The sequence below is a fragment of the Scylla paramamosain genome, chromosome 32 (assembly GCF_035594125.1).
Source record: "Scylla paramamosain isolate STU-SP2022 chromosome 32, ASM3559412v1, whole genome shotgun sequence".
Lineage (NCBI taxonomy): Eukaryota > Metazoa > Arthropoda > Malacostraca > Decapoda > Portunidae > Scylla > Scylla paramamosain.
The window spans coordinates 16,869,881-16,877,380 of record NC_087182.1 but is presented as its reverse complement, the minus strand read 5'-3'; the positions used below and the strand labels follow the sequence as shown (position 1 = coordinate 16,877,380).

The following is a 7,500-nucleotide window of genomic DNA, read 5'->3' as shown; positions in this document are numbered from 1 at the left end:
TGTCCTGTTTATCTCCATCTTTGTCTACTCTTCTGTCACGTGGATGAACAGACAGACAGACAGACAGACAGACAGACAGACAGACAGACAGACAGACAGGCTATTTCTTTAGTATGCCTTTCTATTTTCTCAGTGGGCCTTTTTTTCCTTATAAATTTTGTTTCCCTTGGCCGGTGCCTCTCCTAGAAAAAAGACATACATACAGACAGACAGACAGCAGTTCACTCTGTATCGACTGTCGCTGTCTATTGGAAGAGCCGGAACTATTTGTCTTGTGGCGGGTATAATGGCTTTTGTTTTGGCAATGGTCCCTATCTGTGTGTGTGTGTGTGTGTGTGTGTGTGTGTGTGTGTGTGTGTGTGTGTGTGTGTGTATGTGTGTGTGTTGCTGCTGCTATCAATCTTTTTGTCTTTCCGTGTGTATTTGTTTGTTTCTCCGTATGTATGTATGTATGTATGTATGTCTGTACGTATGTATGTATGTATGTATGTATGTCTGTACGTATTTTCACCTTTCCGTCTGTTACTCTATCTCTTTGTCTGTCTATCTGTCTATCTATCTGTCTGTCTGTCTTCCCGTCTCTCTCTCTCTCTCTCTCTCTCTCTCTCTCTCTCTCTCTCTCTCTCTCTCTCTCTCTCTCTCTCTCTCTCTCTCTCTCTGGACATAACGAGTGAATAACAGAACAAAGAATTGGGATTAACGAATAATGGCTGCCGGATAAAGATGGATTGAGCCGTCACGAGAGAGAGAGAGAGAGAGAGAGAGAGAGAGAGAGAGAGAGAGAGAGAGAGAGAGAGAGAGAGAGAGAGAGAGAGAGAGAGAGAGAGACTTTATACCATGTGACAGTGCTGAGAGAAAATATATTTGTGGAGAGGGAAAGCACAGAGAGAGAGAGAGAGAGAGAGAGAGAGAGAGAGAGAGAGAGAGAGAGAGAGAGAGAGAGAGAGAGAGAGAGAGAGTAGGGGAGGAAGTGAAAAAGTTGAGTTGGTCTGAAGGGTAAGAGTGAAGAGCTTTTCAAGATGACCTAAGGAGGAGGAAGAGGAGGAAGAGGAAAAGGAGAAAGAGGAGGAGGAGGAGGAGGAGGAAGAGAAGGATGAAGAATAGGTATGTAGTTTGGGATGACACGTCTTTTTTTTTTTTTTTCTAGAGAGAGAGAGAGAGAGAGAGAGAGAGAGAGAGAGATGTGATGTGTCTACCTATTTTACAAAAGCGAGGCACTAAAATTTAAAAGCAAAAGGATTCCAAGAGCAATCATAGGTAAAGTAACGCACGAACACACACACACACACACACACACACACACACACACACACACACACACACACACACACACACACACACACACACACACACCTTATCTAGTCCAATTGTTTTATTTGATTACAGTTCCTAAAAGCACAACTCTTTCACCGTTTATTTAGTATATCGTAAAAAATTACATATTTACGCTTCGAGAAATGGAGATAAACAACGAAGACAAGAGTAAACAGGTATGATAGCAGGGACGAAGATAAATAAAATGAAAACTAACATAAATAACTTTGATAAATAATGAAGGCGGAAAAAATAGAAAGATTTAATGTCATGAAGTTATTTGGCTAAGAGAAAATAACTAATAAAATAATATGTAGGGTAAAAATAAAATAGATGAATAACTAACCTAACTAGCAGATAAATAAAAAGAGTATTGAAAAAAGCGAATGTGAATTGATATAAAGAAACAATTATATATATAACTACAAAAAAAATATATGAAATAAATGAACATAACAGATCAAATAAAACATTAATAACACAACAAATTACAAAACAAAATAGATTAACAGACAAACACACAAGCAGACGTAATGAATTCAAGAAAACATTGATAATACACCAACTAGAATATGAAGAAAAACACACAAATAAATGAAGAAAATAAACCAAATAAAAGAATAAAAACTAAAAGAGAAAAAAAAATGACAAATAAACGAAGGTAGCAATTTAAAGAGAACACAAATAAAGGAATAGACAAAAATACAAATAAACAATACAACACACAAACAGAATCCATACAAATAGCACCATTTATTCAACACATTAACATTTTTTTCACTCCTACTCGATCATATACATCACCCTCATTCATTAAGAGCGACACTCTCATTAAATTAAGGACAAAATGCTTCTTTATGTCAGATTTTACATTCACTTAGCAGTATTTGGCAACTCACCTCGCGTTGTGATTGGTCCAAAGCTTGTCACCTGAATAGCCAATGAGGTTTTTGCATTGCTTGATGTGACAGAGAGAGAGAGAGAGAGAGAGAGAGAGAGAGAGAGAGTAATACAAAATATACATTACAAAGAAAGAAAGGAAGAAAGGAAAGAAGGAAGGAAGGATGGAAAGAACGAAATATCAGATACAGGAAAAGAAAGAACGAAAATAAGAACATAAAATATATACAGAGAGAGAGAGAGAGAGAGAGAGAGAGAGAGAGAGAGAGAGAGAGAGAGAGAGAATGTGCAAAAAAAGAAGGAAACAAAGAAAAGTATAAGAAAAGGGTGTAAAGATTGAGAAAGAAGAAAAGGAGAGAAGGTGAAAGATTAAGAGGGAAACAAGAAAAGTAGGAAGAAGGAAACAAGGGACTTAACTTGAAGAGAGGAAAACAATTTCTGCTAATAGAGGACTTTTTTTCCTTCTTTCCTCTTTCCCTCCTTTCCTCCTTCCCATCACTCCTTTCCTCCTTCCCCTCTCCTCTTCCCTCCTTCCCTTCTTTCCTCCCTTCCTCCATCATTTTTCTCTCCTTTCTTCTTTCTTTCTTTCTTTTCTTTTCTTTTCTCTCTCTTTTATCCCTTTCTTACTCTCTTTTCTTTACTTTTCCCTTCTTCTCCACTCTTCCCTTCTTCCCTTTCTTATCTCTTTACCTTCTTTTATATTATTATTCTTTTCCTTCTTCTTCTTCTTCTTCTTCTTCCTCATTATTATTATTATTATTATTATTTTTGTTATTATTATTATTATTATTATTATTATTATTATTATTATTATTATTATTATTATTATTATTATTATTATTATTATTACTAGTTGTTGTTGTTGTTGTTGTTGTTGTTGCTGTTGTTGTTGTTGTTGTTGTTGTTGTTGTTGTTGTTGTTGTTGTTGTTGTTGTTGTTGTTTGTTTGTTTGTTTGTTTGTTTTCGTTTTCTTCTTGTATTCTGTTATCAATATTTTAATTTCTTTGTTTACTTCCTCCTCCTCCTCCTCCTCCTCCTCCTCCTCCTCTTCCTCCTCCTCCTCCTCCTCCTCCTCCTCCGTTATTCCTCTCCTTATCACAATTCTCAGTAACATTTTCACACACTATCTTTTTTTTTCTTTTCACTTTTATTTAATCGAAAGAAAGAAAGAGAGAAAAGTGTTTGTGTTCAACATTTGCAAGGTTTTATGTTTTCCGAGAGTGAGTTTAGCAAATCGTAAAGTTAGTAATCTCTCTCTCTCTCTCTCTCTCTCTCTCTCTCTCTCTCTCTCTCTCTCTCTCTCTCTCTCTCTCTCTCTCTCTCTCTCTCTCTCTCTCTCTCTCTCTCTCTCTCCGGTATCCCTTCATTTCCTCCTCTCCTCATTGTTTGTTTTGTCCTCCTCCTCCTCCTCCTCCTGTCTCCCTCTCTTTTTTTTTTTCTCTCTCTCTCCTCTCCTTTCTTCTTTTTCCTCCTTCTCTTGTTTTTCTTTCTCTTCCTCTTTTCATAATTAATTTTCTTCCTCATTTTTGTCCTCTCTCTCTCTCTCTCTCTCTCTCTCTCTCTCTCTCTCTCTCTCTCTCTCTCTCTCTCTCTCTCTCTCTCTCTCTCTCTCTCTCTCTCTCTCTCTCTCTCTCTCACTCCTTTGTTGAGGCAGGATTACCAACCTGTTGAAATGCTGACAGGGTTGCCAACATAAACATCACCATTTTCCTTCACGCCCTCTTCCCGTTTTCTTCCTCTCCCTCACACTCCGTTTTCTTTCTCTTCGTCAAGGTCCTGCAGAGTTGCCAAATGCTTAATGGAGGATGGCAGTTGCAGGAAATATGCTTATCTGTTTTTTTTTTTTTTTTTCCTCTTCTTTTATCTTTTTATTTTATTTTTCCTGTACGTTTTTTTCTTTCGTGTTTTTTTCCTTGATGTGTGAACTATCTTTGCTGTTTTTTTTTCATTTTTTTTTCCTTTTCTTCCTTCTCGTCTTTCTTTTTTATTTTCTCTTTATTTTTCTGTCTTTTCCTTCGTTTTTTTCATTTTTTTATGTTTCTTTTTTTATGTGGTGTGAATTGTCTTATCCTTGTTTGTTTGTTTGTTTTTCCTTCTGTTTATTTTCTCTTTTTTTCTTTTTCTGCTTTTCTTCTTTTCTCTTCATTTTCTTATAGTTTTCTTATATTTTTAGTTTTATTCTAATTCTCTTCTTCTCTTCTTCTTCTCCCTCTACTATTTTTGCTTATCTTCTCTTTTTTTTATTTTCTTCTTGTCTCTCTGCTCTTCTTCCTCTTCTTTCTGTCTGCTTTCCTCTTTTTATCTCATCTTATCTATCATTATTATCTTTGTTTCCTTTCGTCTTCCTTTTCCTCTACTCCTCTTCCTTCAGTTTTATCTTCGTCATCCTCTTCCTGTCTTGTCTTTTTCTTTTTTTATTTCTTTCCTCTCCTCCTCCTCCTCCTCCTCCTCCTCCTCCTCCTCCTCCTCCTCCTTCTCCTCCTCCTCTTTTTTCTTCCTTTCTTTTCATTATTTTCCAGGAATTAAGACAAAGGAAAACCTCTTTTTAATTTCCCTTATTTTTTTTTTCCTTTTTTTCCTATTATGTCTTCTTTTGTTCTTTTTTCCCTCTCCTCCACTTCCTTCCTTGTTCTGGTGAATCTTCATGAGAGAGAGAGAGAGAGAGAGAGAGAGAGAGAGAGAGAGAGAGAGAGAGAGAGAGAGAGAGAGAGAGAGAGAGAGAGAGAGAGAGAGAATTTTAATCAGGAATTCGAGTCTGTAACATGATTTGGAAACATTAAAATTTCTTGTCTGGTTCTTTTCTTTTCTTTTCATCTATTTTTCACTTTCCATTCTTTTCTGTCTTGTTTTGTTATTATGGTTTTTTTTGTTTGTTTGTTTGTTTGTTTTTTGGCTGTTTGTTTTCGTTTTCTTTTTCCTTTTTGTTTGTGGTTTTTTTCTCTATTTATATTTTTGCCTTGTTTTGTCATGATTTTTTTATTGTTGTTTATCTTCGTTTCTTTAGTACTTTTTATCTCTATTTATCTATCTATCAGTCAATTTATCTATCTATCACTCTATCTCTATTTATTTATCACTCTTTGTTTATCTATCTAATTTCATCCATTCATTTATTTATTTGTTTATATATCTGTCTATTTATCTGTCTGTCTGTCTGGCTGTATATATGTATGTATGTATGTATGTATGTATGTCTATCTGTTTATTCATGTATCTATCTGTCCATTTGTTTATCTATAAATCAATCTATCAGTGAATCCATTTATCTATCTATCTATCTATCTATCTATCTATCTATCTATCTATCTATCTGTCTATATATTTTATCTATACATATTCCTTCTCTTATACTTTATTTATTTTGTGCATTAGTTTCATCTATCTAAGTGTGTGTGTGTGTGTGTGTGTGTGTGTGTGTGTGTGTGTGTGTCTGGGGATGGAGGGAACAGCTGAATTCCGGGAAACAGAGTGACGTTAGTGCATTATGGGAGTGCGTGGGGAGAAAGAGAGCCGGGTTAGGGGGCGGGGTTGGAGGGGGGCTGGCATCTTGCTCAAGGGGGAGGGGATTGGATGGAGGGAGTTTAGTGATTTTGGCAGGATTTTATTTCCTTCGTCTCCTTCTTTCTTTTCTTCTTTCATTCTTCGTATTTTTTTGTTATTTTTTGTTTTGTTTTTCTGTTTCTCTTTCGTCAATTTTTTTTTCTTGTTTTTTTGTTATTTTTTTCTGGTTAATTGTTTGGTGTTCTTTTTTTTCATATTTTGTTTGTCAGTTTCTCTTTCTTTATTTACCATTTTCTTATTTTTTCTGCTTCCCTTTTTCTTCATTTACTCATTCCTTTGTTATTTCCTTCCTTTCCTCATCCTTTCACTAATATCTTATATCCTGCTTTTGTTTCCTATTCGTTTCTCTCATGTTTTTCTTCTTTCCTTTCTTCTTTTCTTATTTTTTTCCTTTTCTCTTCCTTTCATCCTTCTTTCATTCACATATTCATTCATTTTCTTTTGGTTCATTTATTTCATATTTAATTTTTTTTCCACTTTGGTTTCAGTTTTTCATTTCTCTCTCTCTCTCTCTCTCTCTCTCTCTCTCTCTCTCTCTCTCTCTCTCTCTCTCTCTCTCTCTCTCTCTCTCTCTCTCTCTCTCTCTCTCTCTCATTCTTTTCTCTTCCTTTCTTTCCCCGTTTTTTTTATTTCTTCTGTTTTCTCGTTTATTCATTTTTCTCTTCACACCTCTTTCGTTCAAACTAGAATTGATTTGCATAACGAAGAGGTAATATCCTGTTATGAAAATTAATCTCTCTCTCTCTCTCTCTCTCTCTCTCTCTCTCTCTCTCTCTCTCTCTCTCTCTCTCTCTCTCTCTCTCTCTCTCTCTCTCTCTCTCTCTCTCTCTCTCTCTCTCTCTCATTTCCATACTTCATTATTCACACTCATTCACTCATTCACTCATTCACTCCTCCATTACTTCATTAAACTCTTTATCTTAACCTCATAATTTCCTGCTCCATTAATCTTTCTCCCTTCATTATCTCCTTCATTATCTCCCTTTTCACTCCCTCCATTCCCTCCCTCCCTTCCTATCTCCTAGTTCCTCCATCCTTCATTCATTTTCTCCCTCCGTCCATCGCTCAGTTAGTCAGTCAGTCAGTCAGTCAGTCAGTCAGTCACTCTATTATTTTCTTAAGTTTTCTGGATTTTGTTTTCTACCTTTTTAGGTGTAAGTGTATCCTTAGTTTCAAGAGGTACTTCAGTTTTTAGGGGTTTTAAAGTTTATGTAGATGATTTTAAATATTTTCCTTTACGGCGCTATGTTATCTCGTTTCGGTATATACCAAAAATTTGTGTCCGTCCATCAGTCAGGCAGTCATTCGATCATTCATTCAGTCAGTTAGTCAGTGAGTGTGTGAGTCAGTGAGTCAGTGAGTCAGTGAGTGTGTGAGTCAGTGAGTCAGTCAGTCAGTGAGTCAGTCAGTGAGTCAGTCAGTGAGTCAGTCAGTCCTGCGATCAATCATTCATTCAGTCACCCAATCAATAACTGACTGACTAATAAACTAAATAACCAACTAACCAAGGTACTTAACAAACTTATCCTAACGTTAGTAGTCAACTTAGTAACTGATCAGTAAACTAACCAATTAACTAATTAACTGGTTGATGAATTAACCATCTGCATATTTAACTAAACCTAATCCTAGCAACCTTATCTAATTCAGTTTAGATAAATAATACTAAGTATGCCGAACATAAACCAACTTATTAATGAATTGACTAACCAGGTCATTTACTAA

The 7,500-nt window shown here is 35.7% G+C and overlaps 1 protein-coding gene across 1 annotated transcript in view; it reads left to right on the top strand.

Moving 5' to 3' along the window:
* LOC135089297 (alpha-catulin-like) overlaps positions 1–7,500 on the top strand; it is a 132,080-nt gene that overhangs the window by 82,083 nt on the left and 42,497 nt on the right.